Source organism: Mandrillus leucophaeus, unplaced genomic scaffold (genome assembly GCF_000951045.1).
Source record: "Mandrillus leucophaeus isolate KB7577 unplaced genomic scaffold, Mleu.le_1.0 Scaffold1663, whole genome shotgun sequence".
Classification (NCBI taxonomy): domain Eukaryota; kingdom Metazoa; phylum Chordata; class Mammalia; order Primates; family Cercopithecidae; genus Mandrillus; species Mandrillus leucophaeus.
Window position 1 is genome coordinate 139498 of NW_012101658.1, and position 20410 is coordinate 159907.

At 34.4% G+C, this 20410-nt stretch overlaps 1 long non-coding RNA gene across 1 annotated transcript in view; it reads right to left on the minus strand.

The window, feature by feature from the left end:
• Positions 1-20410, minus strand: part of LOC105536966 — a 56373-nt gene that overhangs the window by 20409 nt on the left and 15554 nt on the right. The window lies entirely within an intron of this gene.

Genomic DNA, 20410 nt, shown 5'->3' on the forward strand with positions numbered 1-20410 from the left:
GATGAACATAGAAATAAGTATGTAGAAATGTGGAATTACCATTTAAATCTCAAACTATAGAGTATTAGCTTAGTAGGAGGGTGGAGGGTGCAAAGAAAAAATACTTTAGGGTGGGAAACTGATGGCCGTTGTTATACCATTACCAGTGACAACTTGGAAAGCAGGCTATGGACCTGGATACACATTGCTAGAGAAAAATGTTGAACAAAGCCCAACTATTGGTGATCCTTGCTACTTTTAAGAAAGGTTTACAAATTATATGAGTTCAAATAAGAATGGTCATTTTATAAGATGATATAAAAGTAAATAGAACTTTACTAAGAGAGGCTATCTTTTTCTGATTTATGTGTTAGTTCTATAATTTAAATTGATAGAAGGTTCAAAACTTCGAGGCTTAACAGGGTACAGTGAAGTTAGTTGCTTCTCTATTTCAATAGCAAGAGATAATATATGTTGCTCAAAGATGTCCTCACATCTTCCCATTGGACTTTGCTACCATATATGATCCCCAGAACAATCCTTAGGCTTCCAAACATACACCAGAAGAAAGCATGCTGCAAAAATTGTAAAGTTCCCAAGGAGTGCATACTCTACAGGATTAAGATACGGCCATGGATAAGTTCATTTATCCACTGGGATAAAGAAGATCCTTCCAGGATATCTGACTTGACTCCCAGAAAGGAGAACTGAGGTTGCCAGATGCCCTTATCAAAAAACAAAACAAAACATTTCACTGCTGTTTCTAGGTGTCTTTACCTCTTGGCAGGATTTTGCAACTGCTATTGCCCACTGAGTCTTATGTGTTTTCTTCTGTTTTTCTCATGATAGCTTCCATTGCAGTTATTCTGTTTCCCTTTGACCACTTAATATTGAGTGTTTTGTATGGGGAAGAAGGTTGAGAATAAGAAAGATAATCTATCATTTTCAGGTTGCCAAATTGTAAAGAACTACATCAATACTTAATGTCAAGATCTGCATATTTTCCAGAGGTCCTGGATTTTGGGCTGGTTGCAATAATTGGAATGAAACTTAGATATTCTTTGTTGGGAAGAAAGTAGGTACTTTTTTTTCATAGAAAGAAAGATATTCACTCACATGTGGATGACTACAGCATTGGGCTATAGAAGACTTCTCGTTTTTCCCCTCTATAACCAATTCGTCCCTTATTCCATAAGAGTTACTGATTAGCTCAAAACTACATTTTCTAGTCTCGTTTACCTTTGAGTGTCTATGTGCAGAGTGATGTTACTAATTTTTTATGACTTGCTTATCCTCTATTTCCTTTCAGTTTTCATGTAACTGGCTGGAAATGGCAATGGCTAGAGTCACTTTGGACTCATGTTAATGATGGCTTCTCACTAGCCTGGATCCGTGAATGATGCCATGGAGCAGAGCCCACCTACCTGCCCTAGCCTATTATGTAAGAGAGATAAACTTTTCTACGTTTGAGCCACTGCATTGTGAGACCTCCTTATTATGGAAGCTTAGTCCATATCCCAAAATAATATAGTTGGCAATTAACACAATCCCTTGAAGACTAACAGACATTCAGTAACATTTGCTGAATGAATGAATAAATGATTGAATTTTAAAGACTGAAGTTAGAGATCATTGTATTTGAACATGAATAATCTTAGAGCATTTTGAAGGAAATTTCTTTATAGAATTTTGTGTATGCTTCAGAAGGGATGTCCACTTATATTGACAGCAATTGGAACAGTAAAACAAAAACAACTCATTTCTTTTTTGATAAAAATAAAATTCAAATTAAAAGTAATAAATTAATCTGCTATTGACTCCTGCCTCATTACTCCACTTATTTACATACAAATTTATTTCATTATTTTTAGTGTATAAGGTCTGGAAGTCAAAAAGCCAAGATGGTGTGTAGAATTTTACTAATAATTAGATATATTTTGAGTCAATGCAGCTAACATATCTTGATTTCACGTATGTGCCAGTTCCTAGAAAAATTATATCTGCTATAACCACCAAAGTAATTAAGTTCCAAATCACTGATAATTGCCATAATTTTAATTAACAACTCCATAATTGTAACAGTGTGTTTAGAAATCTTAATCACTATATTTCTAGAATATAGAGCAATAGTGAATTAAAAATTAAATAACCATGTTGTATATATATAGAATTCATTTGTCTACATTTATTCCTATTTCAACATGATTAAAGAATATGATAAATGAAACAAATGTAATAAAAATAGCAGCCTTCTGAAATAATGAAAAGAAGTATAGAGCCGACTTTTGCTAGTCAATGTCACATATTTTAAAAATTCATTTTATTATTTTATTGCACATATTTATGGTATAAACACAATCTTTTGATATACAAGGTGAAATGGTTACTATAATCAAGCCAATTAACCTATGTTAAAAATATTATGAAACAACAATATGAAAATCACATGTGAAGGATATATAACTATCTAACTATTTTTAGCATTTAAGGGAGTATTCTTAAATTTTGTTCTCATCAGCATTTACACTGAAACCTTATTATATTGTGCAATTATACTGTATTGATAGAGATATTAGTCAAGCAAAGATAAATTTTCAGCCAGGTCCCCATCCTCAAATTGCAAATTGGTAGTGCCTTTATTTTTATATCCACTTATGTTTCTATCAAATTCTTCTATTAAGCTTCCTAAAGCTCCATGAAAGGCTATTTAAAAAACATTGAAGCTACTGTGTAGATGAATGAGTATAACACACATGTAGATATATCAACTCTCACCACCAACCACAACCCCCTCTTAATGTCATTCAAGGTATTCACTAAACACTGCTAGATTGAAGGAATGGGAAACCCCTCACAAAATAGCTCAAGACTCCACAACTTCCATCCAGATCTCAGTACTGTTGTATTATCTGCTAATTATGATTATTATACTGAATCTTCCCTTGGAGGAGAAAATATCTTATTCCCAGTACTGAAGGTGAAGTTAACCAACAGTTCACCTTCATGCCTATGGTGGGAAACCTATACCTATGGAATGCTTATGTTGGAAAACCTACTTGCAGGTAGGTTTTAAAGATGATTTGCATTTGTCTATTCCTTCTAGAGAAAGTCCTACCTTCCCATAGAAACTAGCTGCATGTGTTTCTCCCACCTTCACATATCCCAACACATTCTTTCATTTTCATCATCCCTAACCATACAAAGTAATAGTATAATGACCATAAAACAAAAACAAATGACTAGTAGCTACATATAGATACATTCAGTCTATTTTGTAAAACACTAAACATCAAATAAACGGGGCTGAAAAGGGCTTCATGGAAATTAGTCTAATAGAAAAGCCATTAAACAAGTGTTAAAGAGTGCCTCATTCATTCTTTTTGTTGTTGCTGTTGTTCATCATATATGGAAACCCTAAAAATAAGTAGAAATTTCCTGAGTAAGATGGAATGAAGAAGACTTATGGTAGCAGGTCAGCACCAGCCAAGTCCCAGAGGCAAGAAAAAGTATGCCATCAGCAGCTACTTCGCTGGAGTGACCGCGTGTCAGTATTAGGGAGACAGGGGCTCAATATTCAATCTCGAGACATATACAGGGACCAAATCTTGAAGGACCTTGTCTTAACATGTTAAGCAGCTTGGATTTTATATTAAGATCCATTGAAGACAATGAAGGATTTAAGAGGGAAGCATGATTATATTTTGGCTTAAACAGGTCACTCTGCGGGCAGTGTCTTTCTTTTTCGATGCTGTATCATCAACACCTGGCACATTATTCAACACGTAGTAGATGCTCTACAAATATTTATTGTGTAAATAAATGTATAAGCAAATCATTGTAGTATGAATAATTTTCACAATTGATCTCTGCTTTGTGTTTTTACACCTATATTTCCTTTGTATCTATGAACTTGGGCTTTTTTATTAAAATAAAACGTGAGAAAATCGACATATTAAGATAAATGATCTGTGAACACAAGTTATAATATCTCAGGTCATTAGATGCTACATTTAGGATCCACCATTAAAACTGCTTAATATATTTTTTTTACAACTTTGCAGGATAATTCTGGGCTAACGTCAATCATCAACTCAAAAGCATTTTGAAAGGTTTGTAAAATCTGATATTTTGGAGGCCCAAACTCAAATGCATAGGTTATTAAGAAGCAGGATTTGCTTAATTCTCTTTTTGCCAAAATTTTAATAACATCTGCAGTGAAAGACAGAGCCTACATCCATTATATGCTAATTCCTAATTGATTTAAATCTTTTCTACCCCCTACCCCTCTACCATCCGATTTCTAGAGTCAAGAATTTTAAAGTAAAAGAGGGCCTTAAACAACAAATTAAGTAATCTGTCTCTTTAACATTCTTCTACTTCTTCTCCCCTCCAAGAAAAAATAATAACCATAAAAATATATCTTTAATACTTCCCTGGCACTTGGTACACACCAAACAGTGCTAAGAGCTTTATACAACCTTTCTTATTTAATTGCCACAATTTTTGAGTGATAGTATTAGCCCAAGACCAGAAAAGAAAATTTATTTTTAGCTAATTAAGTTACTTGTCCTAAACTAATCCAACTTTGCAATTCATCCAGTCCATTATACGCATCCAAAATAGTCACTCTCATCTGTATTTGCACAATACTAGACCAAAAATGGGTATCTATTTATAGTATGATCTTGAGCTGATTGAGATTAGGAATATTAGATAAGCTATGAGCTCCCCTCTGCTCACAGCTGTCCTGCTCTTCCTTCTCAGAAAAATCTCAGCTACCATCAAGAACAAGAGCTTGTCCCAAGCACACACACTTCTCAGCATCCCCTTTCAATTTTTTCCTCCTCTGGGAAGCTTTCTCAGATGCCCAATAACCCTGTAATGCTATATACCTCCCACAAATAGCATGGTATTGTTGAAAATCCAACTTTATATGTGCAATTATTTGCTTATCTGTCTTCCCTACTAAAACGTGATTTTCATGAGCTCAGGGCTATTTGCATCATTATTGTATTCCCAGGGGGCAACTCAGTGCCTGACACATAGTAAATGGAATATTGGCCAAATGAATAAACGGAAGTATTGGAACTTCTGTGCTTTATATTCATTCCAACTCTAAACAGCTACCTTCTAACCTGCAATCACCATCCAACAACTCATTTCATCACCGTTGATCACCACCCAGCCCTCCCTGTGTACTCTCCCTTTCACTACCCGTTCTATTTCGGGACCCTCATGCTATCTTATGCCACTGATCAATCACCTTAGCATTCAGTTCTATTTGGAACAAGCTACAGAATTTCCTTTACTACTTTCCTTGACTCTTCTATGACTTAACTTCAATAAGAGGCAACTATCTGACTATATTCAAGAAATGTGTGGGAGAGCCTAAAGGTTTTGAGAAGTTTGTATCCAGAAAAGTAGATTTGGCTATTAGATAGCTCCTAAGTGATAAGGAAAAGATGCTATTCACCTGGAGAGGATAAGACATGGGCTGGGAGATTTAGATAAGAAGCCTAGAAACTATGCCAGGTAATGAGGCTTGGGTTTAAGGTATGGAAATTTGAGATAGTTCTCTTTTACTACTTCTCTTGGGATTGAGGACCAAAGTCTTTGCCTTCTGATTACCTAGACAATTGTGATCACATAAAAATCATTACATAATTCAACAAGTATTTGGAGTACCAGTACTATTCTGGGAATATAAAGTGGAAAGATATATTAACATACCACTTAGATATGTTGGAATAAAATATATAAATGTTGCAAGGTATGCATGAACAGAATAATATTGTGAATGTTTTCAACCTACTTTATCTCAGTTTATGTGACAAAATTTACTTATAACCTATTATGTGCCAGACACCATTCAAAGTGTTAGGATATATAGCAGTGAACAAAATAGGCAAAGATATTTGCCCTCATGGAGTTCACAAGTAAAATACTATACAAGTAAAACCAAAACAAACCAAAACAAAAAAAAACAAACAAACAAGAAAACAAAACAACAAAACAAAAAACAGTTATAAGTGCTAAGGAGAAAAGACTAAATCTGGAAGGGGGAACATTAAGTTTTCAGAGGAAGAGCATTCTAGGAAAAAAGAATAGAAAACATAAAGGCACTGAGGTAGGGGTGTATTTAGGATATTCAAGGAATGGCAAGAAAGCCAGAGTGTCAGGGCAGAGGAAGCAAGAGAGAGCTGCAGGAGATGAGGAGGGGGATCAAGGATTCTACTCCATGTCCAGCCTAAGTGCAGTCTTTCCCAAAGTTGTATTGTGAACTCACTTGACTCTCTATCTCCTTCATCTTTGCCATCAGGTCCATTCCTAAACCTTCCTTGACCACAAACTCTGTAAGTTCTATAAAGAAATTTGCAATATAAAAATAGCAGTTGTAACATTAACATCAAAGTGGCATGACTGTTTAAAAATATTGGCTCTAATACTGTTAAGGTTAAAAATATACACTTTTCATTCAAACGTTAAAAGTCAATTATTTTAGTTAAATGCAAAATTACAGTGATTTGGGAAAACATAAATTTATTTGAAAGCAACCACATTCAAGCAAGTTTTAATTTTGATAACTAAATTAAATAAGTGAGTGGTAGTCTCTGAATCCAGTCATGATTAACACTATCAATACTATAAGTTAGTATTAATACTAATACCATAAGTAGGAGGAAGTGAAGATATATACTATTTATCAGGCTGCCATTAATTTCAAGGGTTTAGAAATGAAATGCTCTGAGTCATTAAAATAGATAGGTATAACAAACAAGCATGATACATCCAGTCATAATGGAAAGCCATGGGAAAGATAATATATTCTATTTGTAACTGCTATTATGAATTAATTCCTATAGAGTTAAAAATTCTTAATCTCTTTTGATAATAAAATCACAGGTGCCAATATCATTGGAATGGACAAGATATTTAAATATAAAAAAAATATAGCTTATTTAGCCTGCATTCTGTGTACATATTTTAGACAGTTAAATTTTCATTCAAGATGTTTTACATTTAGAAATTGGCCTTTAATCTGAGGACTGCAAGAGAATTAAAACATACAAGTTAATCTGTCTGATATTAGAATTTAGTGCTCACATGTGTGATCATTTGCTTTGCTGAGAATTCAATATCCTTACATTCACATTGGTATGAAAATAAACCACATCAGCCCTTCAAACTCCCTAGATAACTTTTATTTTACACATTTTAAGTATTGGAATAATTAAAATATATTTCAAAGAAGTAGAAATATCTCAACAATTTTTACTCAAAAATTGAAAAAATGATCATTTTGTGTACTAAAAAATATTAAATAAAATATATTTTTTTGCATGTATATGTTTCAATCAAAATACGTCTCTCTGTGCTCAAATATCACTGGCTCTCACAGACTAACAAAGCAAAGATCATGGGTTTTATTACTACATTTCTAAAGTATCTTTGAAATTCTGTTAAGATTGAATAAATAATTTTTAAATATTTTTGAAATGTTATTACTGTATTATTTACTTATTCAATGCATTCAATGAATAATATTACACGAAAAGCATTGTGCTACAGGGCAGTCATGTTTCTGTATAAATGTAACATAACTTTTTGTCTTCCAAAATTAATGAGTACAATAAATACATTAAACATAAATAGACATATAGGTATATTGGTAGATAGATAGAAAACAGTATAACTTCCTGCAGTTATTTTTCTGATTGGTTTGTTTTGAGAAAGTCAAAGATGTAAATCTCCCACTCACAGCCAACTCACTGTGAGACAAGAGAAGACCATAGTCTCATGATGGAGAATAGTGAAGTCTCCATTCTGTGATCCACTTGGAATACAATCAGTACTTTTTCTAAAAATGATATACAGAATCCAAAAAAGTATTGAAATTAAAATTGAGAATTGCTGAGTGTCATTTTGGACAAATCATTTAATCTTACCAAATCCCAGTTTCCTGATCTTTAAATATGGGCAACAGTGATGTCGACTTGAAGTATTAATGAGATAACCTGTGATAGGGCTGTTTTAAGGGTCTAGTACACATCAGGTGCTCAATAACTATTAATAATTGGTATTTGTCCACTCAATAAACGTATAGGTGCAAAGCTTCTCTTTTTAATATTCGTAAAAGTTGCGGCGCTGGAGAGATTTCATCTTCTTGAAATATTCTGAAACATGAAATAACCATATATGCCCTCTTAAGTTTTAGTTGATGGTATTTAATGTTCACAGGATGAAATATAGGCTGATTTATTCATGAGGAAAGTGACATATTTGCTGTATTCATAGACTAAGAATCAAGATAGATGATCTATATAAGGCATCTAGTGTAGAATTATGATCAGCTTTGCAATGATTCCTTTTATAAAAAATGGGTATTTTGCCTCATTTGAGGTAACCTCATATCTCAAATGAGAAGGAAATATATTTATACATGCTTTTGCTTTTTGAATATAACAATGCGCATAGAATTCTGCAAATTGTCTCCCTTTATAAACACTCTTCAATATTGTCTTTTCAATTTAGCTTTTATTTTTTGCTTACTTTGACCCTTTATTACATAAATGAGGGGTGAGCAATTTTATAACAAAATACTAATCTTTGTTTTATCATGTAGAATTATTATTTGAACATAGCAATAATTTTCTATAAATAATGCTTTCTACTGACTAATTAGGCTCAGTGGTACATGATGTTATTAAATGAACTGTTACATGCTTTTGGTACAAGTACATAGAAGCTATTGAACCCTAGTTGAAATGGACACAATTTTAACTATATCACATATATCTTTGGCTGTCACAATTCATGAGTATCACTAGGATTTCAGTGCTGTAAACATCGGTATAATTTCTAGTTATTTCAATACTTTAATCTAGTTGACTTTGCTACTGAATTCATTGGTGCAAGCTGCACTACAGCTATGTGTTAATAGTGATTTATATTCTTCCTCATTCAAGTCCCAAATGGAATTTCACCTGTGTTTGCATGATGTTCCGAAATCACTTGTTACTTATTAAGCAAAAGGTTATTTTCATGCATCAGACTTTAGAAATTTAAATGACCAGAGTCTGGGGAAAGAATATGTGAGCTGATAACAATGATTTCATTTTGTCAGTTTTTCTTTCTATAAGAAAAAAAAAAATGTCACATTCACCCAGAGACTCTTGGCATGTACCTAAAGTCAGGTGCATTTTTTACTGTTTCATGATTAGAAGCATTATAAGACCTGCTTACTACAAAACATTAGTAATAATGCCAAATTACTGCAAAGAGAAAGGAAATCAGAATTCTGTTTGTCTTTGTTTACCATCACTGCGACATACTTTGAACTCAATTTTAACCATGTATTTTCATGTCTTCCTTTTCTCTCAGATTGCAATTCCTTAGCACCGAGTACAAGTCCATTTTCTATGTTTTAATTCTATCCAGCCTCTTCCCTGTCACTTCCCTCTTAATATACTCTGTATCAAGACATGGTGGAGTATCTCTTAAAGACCTGAGGTTTTTATGACTCTATGTCCCTGACTATGGTAATCTTTTTCTACATGGAACTCCTTCTACATGTTCATCCAGGAAGGTATTCATCATCCTCCTGATATCCAGCTGAATGGTCAGCTTTGTATTATGTATTTACCCACCCTCCCAGGCAAGATTCACCCTTTCTCACTTGTCTTGTGTAAGACTCTGCTCACACCTTCAGGTAGATCAGCTCTCATTGTACCTGAGCTGCTTTTTTTTTTTTTTTTTTTTCCAATCTTGATCTAATTCTTTATCACAATGCTTTTTAACATCTAGTATGCATAAGCATTATAAGGATGCTGGGCAAAAAATGCAAACTTCTGAGCCCCATTCTTCAGATTTTAATGCAACTGCACTCAGCAGGGGCTCAGAAATCTGGAGTTGCATTTACAGTGTTCCTGATGCAGAAGTCTGAGATCATACTTTTCAAAAACCTATAGTAACTGTGAATTAATCAAAGCCTGAGCAATACCTTATTTGTTTCTGTATACATAAGTCCAGAAGAGTGATATTCAATAAATATTTGTTGAATAAATGAATAATTTAAAAACACTATTTAATTTCTATGTGAATAATTTGTAAGCTGACTGACAGTACAGACACATAGATTTGTGGCTATGTTTACAACTGTTCTAATGGAACTTTAATTAGTGGTCAATGTCAATTTAAAGGTTGCTACTAAACTTAATTCTTGGTATTCTTTTTTCCTAAATTTTTTCTTGAATAGTATTTGAATAAAAATAATAAATATAAGATGTGCTAGGAAGTATAACTAGTATCCTGTTTTAAGAATTAATATTCAAAAGAGAGTTCAAAACCAGTAATAAGAAGCTTAAATAACAAGGTGAAATGTCACAGACATAAATGTGCATTTCTAGGCTTAGGTTTAAAAAAATCAATTGTGAAAACTCAAGATAATGTTAGAACTGGTTTGACAACAGTTAATTTAGAAAGAACCTAAGTTTTCAGTTGATAACAAGTTTAATAAAATACAATAATGTGACATAGCCACTTAAGAAAACCACAAATTCATATATGTTGAAGGACTTTTGAAGAAAGAAACGCAGGATGTAATAGTGCCCTTTCTTTGCACCCATCAACTCTCATCTGATATATCTCAAGATCACTGAGCCCAACTTTAAGATGGACACTAGGACCACTGGAATTGTTTCAGGAGAAAACATCTAAGATATTTGGTGAAATGGGAATTATGATATACCAAGAATAGTTGAAGGAAATCATGTCTGGGGCAATTATTCTTGATACCAGTTTGTCACTGGTATAGTAAGACTGCATAACAAACAACTACAAAATATCAACATCATACAACAATAAGAAATTACTTAGTTCATGAGCTTTTGGTTTGGCTGGAAGTTGGCTGATCTAGGCTGGGCTTCCTGTACTCTGTTCTAGTTATGCACAGAGCTGGGCTTGGCACTCCCTGAGGTCTGAGCTCCTCATGTGTTCATTCTGAAGCCAAGACCAAGAGAAAATCAGGCACATGGGGGAGCTCTTTTCATGGCAATGGCAAGAAGACAAGTGGGAAACACATAAACCTCCTAAGACCTGGGTTTAGTTGTGACTTTACTGTATCAGTCGAGGCAATATACATTATAGCAAAAGTCAGAAAAACATACTCTGCCACTTTATTGAGAGGTACTGAAAAATCACACTGCAAAGGTCATGAAAGTAGGGAGGGGTGAGGAACTATAATCAAGAATACTCTACCACATTCTAGGTTGGATATTGACAGAGGGATATCTTCTTCTTTAAGCAAGGCTGACATGTGGATGCAAAAACAACCTAGATTTATTTATATGTAGGTTTACATGACACATTAGAGACCAATGTATGTAAATTGAGATTAGAAGGAGGTAGATGTTGTTTCAGTTTTAGAGTTTTCCAATAAGCTGGGGTGTTTAAAAAATATAATGAAGTGTTTGGGAAGCAATATGATATTAGGACAGAGAGTCCATCTTTGGAATTGGACAGAAACCAGTTTAAAGTTTGGATCTTTTACTTATTAAGCTATAAAGTCCTGGACATGGCAAACATTTGGAATCCTAGTTTCCTTATCTGTAACATGAGGATAAAATTATTTACTTCATTAGATAATGTTTACAAGGTACCTAATATAGGCATCTGGCACATTGCAAATGCTTAGTAGTTTAGCTATTATTATTAGTAGTAGTCAAGTTCTACCTTTGGAAATGGTTGTGCCCCCTGCCTAGCCTTTCACACTTCTCTTTTGCTTCTTTCATATGTCTCCTATAATTTAATAGTACTGAATATTATGTAACACAAGTCCACAATTATTTATCCTCAAATTTCAAATCCAAAAGCTATAAAACCAAAAGTTTCTTCTTAAATAGGGTGTCTGAAGGAATTAAGCAACAAAATTCTGACCTAACATGATAAAAAGCTATTTATAATAATTTATATCTTGCTTAGTATAGTTATTCATATACTTAATACAATAATATTAATATATATTTTTGGCCCAGATGTCACAAGTAGTGATACGCAATATACAAAATATGCATTATATTGTCTTTCTAAAATACAAAAAATTCTGAATATGAAACATCTGATGTACAGCATTGCAACTGGAGGATTGTGAACCCATACTTTAATGTACCATATTTGTTAACCATTCCATTACTAGCACCCAGCAAAATAGCAAACCCTTAATAAACATGAATTTAATAACACATCAAAAGATGTTGAAGACATTTGAAACTGTAATTATAAAAACTAAATAATATCTGTATCTTCTTTTGACTCTATCCCACATTTTTCCCAGGTAAATTCGATTTTCTTTTCTGAGGTCCTCCAAAGATATAAAGTGTGTTGTTACTAGTTTTCCAATTCTATGATTTAAGACCACAAAGATCTTTCTTTTTCCATGTGGACTGCAGTGTTAGAAGATAAATATCTTCCTTATCTATATCCTTGTAGTACAATTTGAAGTCAGGTAATCTGATACCTTTAGTTTTTTCTGTTTTTGTTTTCTTAGAATTGCTTTGGCTTTTCGGGCTCTTTTTTTGATTCCATATGAATCTCAAGCCTATAGTAACCAAACAGCACGGTACTTGTACACAATATACACATAGATCAATGAAACAGAATATAGAACCCAGAAATAAAACCACATATTTACAGCCATCTGATCACTGACAAAACTGACAACAATATACACTGGGGAAAGAACACACCTTCTTCAATAAAGGATGCTAGAAAAAATGGATGGCCATACACAGAAGAATGAAACTAGATCCGTATCTTTTACCATGTACAAAAGTCAACTCAAGATGTATTAAAGTCTGAAATGTAAGACCTGAAACTATAAAAACACTAGAAGGAAACTTAGGAAAAACTCTTCTATGCTTTGGTCTACGCAAATAATTCATGACTAAGATCACAAAAGCACAGGTAACAAAAACAAAAATAGACGAAAGGGACTACATTAAATTAGAAAGCTTCTGCACAGTAAAATAAATAATTACTTGAGTGAACAGACAACCCGCAGAATGGGAGAAAATATTTAAAAACTATTCATTTAACAAAGGACTAATATCCAGAATCTACAAGGCACCCAAACAACTCAACATAACAACAAAAAAATCCCTCAAATAATCCCATTAAAAAGTAAGCAAACACATAAATAGACATTTTTTTCAAAAGAAGACATAAAAATGGCCAACATCAACATCACCAATCATTAGAGAAATGCAAATAAAACCACAATAAGATACCATCTCATATCAGTCCGAATGGTTGTTATTAAAAAGTCAAAAATAGCAGAATTTGGCAAGAATGTGGAGAAAAGGAAATGTTTATAAACTGCTGGTGGAGATGTAAATTAGTACAACTTCTATGGAAACCAGTATGTAGATTTCTCAAAGAACTAAAAATAGAACTATGATTTGATACAGTGGTCCCACTACTAAGCAACTACCCAAACGACAATAAATCATTTTATATATACGTATAAAAAATTACCTGCACTCATGTTTATCACAACACTATTCACAATAGCAAAGATATAATCAACCTATGTGTCCTTCAATGGATGACTGCATAAAGAAAACACAGTATATGTACACAATGGAATACTACTCATCCATAAAAAAGAATGAAATCATGTATTTTGCAACAACATGGATGGAACTGGAGGCTACTATTTTAAGTGAAATAAACACAGAAAGACAAATACTGTATTTCTCCCTTATAAGTGGAGATAAATAATATGTACACATGGATGTAGAGTGTGGAATGGCAGACAATGGAGACTCGGAAGAGTGGGAGAACCAGGTGGGAAGTGGGTGATGAGAAATTAATAGGTCCAATGTATGATATGTGGGTGATGGTTACCCTAAAAGCCCTTACTTCACTACTATGCAATCTATGCATAGAACAAATTACAACTGTACCCTGTATATTTATACAAAAATATAAAAACATCTCTCTTCTCTCATTACCAGGGTGTAAGTGCAAAATAGCAAGACCTGGAGACTTTTTTTTTTTAAATTTTTTTTAAACATGCAAATTGACTAAGAAACTAAATAAAACAATGAAAGCATAGAAAGGTTGCTCAGGAAAGGGATGAAATGGCGGCCAACGGAGAATTTACTGAGTTCAGATAACTACATTGGCCTGGTGCAGAAAAAGGATGAGCATAATTTTTTCCAGAGATAAATTTGGTCTTGCTAAATTCTAGATTTTATGATAACGTCAAATTCTATCCAAATACTCATTTTTTCTTATTTCTTAGTGGTGTGTTTAGGCTTTCTTATTTCCTTCCTATCACCTCAACGATATGCCCCAACATTTTCAAATATCTGACCTGACTGAAGAAAATGTAGTTCTTTAGTAATGAATCATATTCTCATTTCTTTGTCTTTGCACGTGATGAGGTCCTTGCCTAAGTTTAACTTAACATTACAATCTTACCCTGGCATCAGCTCTTCTGGGAAGTCTTGTGATACTTTCTCTTAACCCTCTACCTATGTGAACTCCCATGCTCTCTCATATCCTCTAACACATCCTCCCAGCACAGTACTTATCACATGCTATGTGTTTATCTGAATGTCTGTCTTCTTCTCTAATTGTTTATAAATAGTCCTCTGTATTTTAGTACATCCTGCCTATTGTGCCTTTGGAAGAATTTCCTGAATACTGACTTTTTTTTCTCTATCTTGATTATTTTGTGTTGAACAGAATTTAGAAAATCATAGCTATCTATAGATATGTTTGAATCCTTAAAGTGTATAATTTCTTTAAATTAGTGGTCAGCATCTAAAAATCAGAGTATTGCACAGAAAAACTGATGTAGCAGGTTTTATTTAAAAAAAATGGCTACAACATGTTTTCTTCCATTCTTGAATCATGCTGTCACCCACTGACAGGTAAAGGCTATTATCCCTTCTCTTGAATCTGGTTGGACTTGTGAGGTGTTTGCAGAATGAGGCTAAGTCATAAAAAGTAATGCAACTTCTCTTTTGCTTTTTGGGATACTCATATTTGGTAGCCTGAGCTGCCATGCTATGAGGAAGTCTAAGTGACATGGAGAGGACTGTCTGGGTGCTCCACGCAACAGTGCTAATTAAGGGACAAGCTGACAGCCAGCATCAACTGCTATGTATAATATGAGAAGAATCCCCAGGTGATTTCACATCCCAGCCATTGAGTCACCCTCGGCTTCTGAGCCTTCCCAGCTGAGGCCCCAGACACAGTGGAGCAAAAACAAGCCACCCTTGTTGTACCTTGTTAAGACTCCAGATGCACAAAAAAATTCCTGAGTGTAGTAAAAGCGGTTGTTCTAGACTACGAGGTTTTGAGGTGGTTTCTAAATGCAGGAATACTAACTGGAAAACCTAGACTTCCAGCTCTTCTTGGGGAGGAAAAAATAACAAGCATTACTGACCTCCTTTTTTTTTTTTTTAACCTAGACTACTTGGCCACAATATCCTAATGTTGAAAAAATGATAGTCGCTTTAGATAGGGCACATACATTCCAGTCTGCCACAGTCTTCACAATTCCTTATTGCATACTTTGACAGTTGTATACATTCATAAGCATTCCTGATTCCTTATATGTGCTATTCATATGTTAAACTTTCTTTTGTGTGTGTGAAGCTAGGCTTCTCTTCACCTACCAGTGAAACCAGAATTTCACCTTAGGTTCTTTATCTGTCCTTAATGCTGGGCTTTTTGCAACACGTCAGGTTCTTTCAGAATTTAAGATGATCTAATTCTTCCTATTTTTGAAGCACCGATTGTGTATGGCTTACCCAATACCTTCTTGTTTCCTCCTGAGGAGCGTTTCTAATTCTAAATTAACCTGGTGAGGAGAAATGACTGACATGTTGACATGCCTTGATCTCAATAAAAGATTAAGCGGGTTTTAGTTACTTTCTAAAACACTTCATTAGGTTTTCTTGAGAGACTTGTCATTCATGTGAGTAGAGAAAATGGTTTTTCTAACTCTTCTTATTAGAGTTTCATAAAAAGTATTTTAATGGTAGATTTTTAAATACAGATTGACTGTATTTAAACTACTTAGGCAAGTAGTTTAGTTATTATCAAAATTAACCTTAAATTAATTAAAAAATCAATAAATATAATGTATACATAATGATAATTTGAGGAAACACATTGTTTCTTTCCTAAAAGTAACAGTGGTTCTCCAAAGTGCCTAAAATAAATATGTCAAATAAGAACTAAAAAGAGAAAAAATAAAAATCCAGTGTTTATTGAGCACTGAATTCTCATCCTGGTATGGTAAATTCAAACAATATCAAACCTACTGTTTATGCATGCAGAGGTCTGTAGAGGGCAGGAAAATACAAGTAAATTGTAGAGTAACTGTGGGAAAATACTTAAATCCAATAACCTTCTGTAAATTCAATCTCATTATAGACTATAACATTGAGACATAAGAGAATTAAATTACAAAATGAGGGTGAGTGACTTTATAGTGAACAGTGCCACTTAAATGAATAAGACAAGCTGTTATATACTTAATATTATAACTTTTATTAAGTTACTGGGTAACTACAGTGCCTCCCACTTTAGTTTTCATTAGAGGGATTTCTGTAGACTCAGTATCACATAGAAGGGCTTACATTAAACATATAGCCTAAAAACAAATAATTTCTTCTTTTTTTCTTGCTCAGAAGTATCTTTTGGTCAGAACTGTTTGCAAAGCATGCAGATAGCTCCCTATTTTCTTGTATTAAATGCATATTCTCTCTGACTTTTTGCAGTACATAACAGACGTCTGAATTAATTTACATTTTCAGGTAGTAGTACCTGTTGGTCTTTATGTCTAACTGGAGTTGGCAGATGTGGGTTCAAATGCAGCATTTACTATTTAAACATATTATACTTGGAAAAATCACTTAACATTTCTAAAATTTAAAACTTCTTTATATAAAATGAAGAAAACAAAATACCTGCTTCATATGTTGTTGCAGGGATTAAATGAGATAAAACACCTCCAAACACTTAGTGTAGCAGCTAGCACAAAATGATTGTTAGCTATTATAAACCAATAGCTCCAAGTAGCCTTTGAGCAAAAAAAGCAGTGGATTCCATCCTATAGGGTCTGACACTTGAGGAGCTAAGAAGTTTGTGTGAGGGAGAACCTATCTTTCCACCAAATGTAGATATGTATATTCACTGTATATTCTGATTTCTTTTGCTTTCTCATAAATAAAATATACATTGCAGTTAAAAGCATTACTGTTTCCGTAACAATTTCATATCATTATTTATATGTTCAAGCAACTGACACTAATATGCACAATTACTACTTATTGAAGTGTGATAAAAATTTTAGATGTTGTGCTGGATCTTTGTAATTTGCCTTCCCACTTTCATTCTCGCCCCCATTCTGTTCTCTCCCTAGAGGATGACTAATGGCAACACCGTCTATTGGATCAGTTTTTCTCTGCTTCCTAATGTGTCCATCCAGTGGGAGCAATGGTAGGAGACTGGCAGAGGAAGGAGAGTAAGATCAGGGTGCAAACTCCCTGTACTTCCTCCTGTAGGATGGCCGTGGTTGCCATTCTGAAGCAGAGGGTCTCAGTTCCTGTCAGGTGGCCTCTCTTACAGCTTTCTCTGCTTCCCTTTCATTTCTGTTTCTGGTAGTAGAGCACCTTACCTTAAGGATACTATCTTCAGGGGACTAAATTGTTCCTTGTGATACTCTTCCACTGAAAATAGTTCCCTGATTAAAGTCTCCACAGATTATCCTAATTTAGAAGTCTAATTTTTCCCCCTACTGTTTTATCCCTGACAACTACAGATATTCCAAAAGGGTCTTCATTCTAGAAAACTTTGTAACTAATGCCTTATATTTCAGAGTGAGATATCTATCTATATCTATATCTATATCTATATCTATATCTATATCTAATCTATATCTACATCTATACATCTTTGCTCTCCTAGTACATTCTCCACAGAAGGGAGGCTTCTTTTCCTAGGTTGTGTGAGTTCCTCACCTGATTCATTATTTAAGAAAAGCAAAGACTTCCATTTTAATATTTTGCCCATTTTACCAATCTACAGTTAAAAGTTTACATTGGAAGATTATAAATTTTTAACATTTCACATCTAAATTAAATTACTATTAGAATCAAAGATCTGACTTGGTCTTTTGCTTTTATTTGCAATATTATCACTCATATCTAAGTAAATGAAAACCACTTTTTTCTACATGTATAATTTGGTTTGGTAGAGTTGTTGTTTTTTTTTTTGTTTGTTTGTTTTTTTTTAATTTGGACATTGGGAAATGCTGAAAAATCTTGTGAGTTTCCACGATTTCAGAAGCTTGATCTTTGAAAATGTTAATGTCTTTGAGGAGTACGTAAAAAAAAAAAAAAAAAAAAAAAAAATATCAGAACATGAACAGAATTTAAATGTTTGGTTCAAGTAAAGGTGTTAATACCAGGAGGTAACTTGTCTTAAGCCAAAACTTCAAGTATGTGAGTTTCCCTGGAAACTGTAATACTAGCCCTACAATTTGAAGCTTGCATAATAAACTTATCAATTTGTTTCTTACCTTTTTCTCCTCATAGACACAGGGTGAGAGAAAAAGATGATAGTTAGAGATCCCTTATATCATTGTCATCTTTACCAGTCATTAATGTCATTCAGTTAAGCTGCCTCTTGAGGATTCTTTGGTGAAGCACCTTTTCTGATCAATTTAAAATTTTCCTGAACTAACAATATCTTGCAAGATAACTGGGGATTAATTAAAGTTGTTATAGCTGCTGAACTTCAGGTGAACCTTTGTAGGGTTGTTACCTTGTGAACCTCCTCTAGAATCTCTACTGAGGATGATATAATTATTCCATTTAGGCATCTGCCAGATTCTATTTTATAATCTCACAAATTCTGTGTTCACCTATGCTAACTAGTTAATTAAAGACCATTTTCTCTAAAGATTTTTATCTTTTAGTTCTGCTAAGTCACACATATTCTACTGTTTTACTTTCACAATTCAAAAACAGCATTTCTTCTGATTTAGACTGCGACCATGCTAAAATAATATTAATATTGTTTGTAAACGCTGGAGGATGATTATAATTATATATTTCTCTTTATTTTACTTCTTTAGAAAACATTTCCCTCCATCAGTCCAAATCTTACATTTCAGTCTATCAAAAAAGCCACAACTTGAAAAGAAAGAAAATTCGAAACTGATCCTTGTAGAAAATGAACTTCCTGTCACTCCTAATTCCCATATTTGATTACCATCTTGTTATTCGACTTATATTTGTTTAAGTATGTATGTGTATACATGTGTGTGTATTTTTAGAAGGAAATATTAAAATATATTTAAAAAATTAAAAATAAGTATTGTCACTGTATGGTTAGTATATTATCTGACAGATACAATAATTTAATAAGTGCTTATTTAACTCAACCACTAATCTTACTTTCTGCTGGTGTATTTGGACCAAAAGAAATAATCTAGGGAGACCAGAGAATATAGCTGATTAAAAGCAGCTGTAGTCCACGGCACTCACAGAGAGGATTGAAAGCAGTGAGTGAATTCAGCACCTTCAACTGAAATATCCAGGTTCTCACTGGGACTCACTAGCCGAACAACTCAACTCATGGAAAATGAAGACAAGCAGCGAGGGACAATGGCAGCACAGTGCCAAAGAAACCCTCACCCCCACCAAAGGGAAATGCTGAGTGATTGTGCAACCCCACCCGGGAAATCAGTTTCTCCCACAGATCTTTGAAACCAGTGAATCCGGAGATCCCCTCCTGAGCTCATACAACCAGAGTCTTGGGTCCAATACATAGAGCTATGTGGAGTCTTGGCAGAGCAGCCACTGAGGCACACACAGGGACCCAGGAGTTTAATACACTCTGGTCCCAGGATCCCTGGTAAGAAGGGAGATCCATCTGTACATATCCCTAGGAAGGGGGCTGGATCCAGGAAGTCAAGCAGTACCATTCTGCAGACACCACTTTCACAGCACCTCACAAGTTAAGACCCACTGGCTTGGAATTCCGGCAAGCCAGTGGCAACAGGCTGGAGTTGGCCTGAGTCTGGACTGAGTTCCTGGGTGGACCGGTGGCCACTCTCTTTGTGGCCTGGTAGACTCAGCTGCTCCTGCCTGTGGGTTTGGAGAATACAAACAGTCCAGATGAGGAAGGGCTACCCACAATGCAGCACAGCGACCTTGCCGGATTGTGGCCAGACTATTTAAGGAGGACCCTGATCCATTCCCCCTCACTGGGCGGGACCTACCTGGGAGGCTTCAGCCACTCCAGCAAGGGTTCTGCGGACAGAGATCTGATCTCTCTTTGGGATGGAGCTCCCTGGGAAGGACAGCTGACATCTCTGTGGTTCAGTAGATTCAGCTGTTCCAGCCTG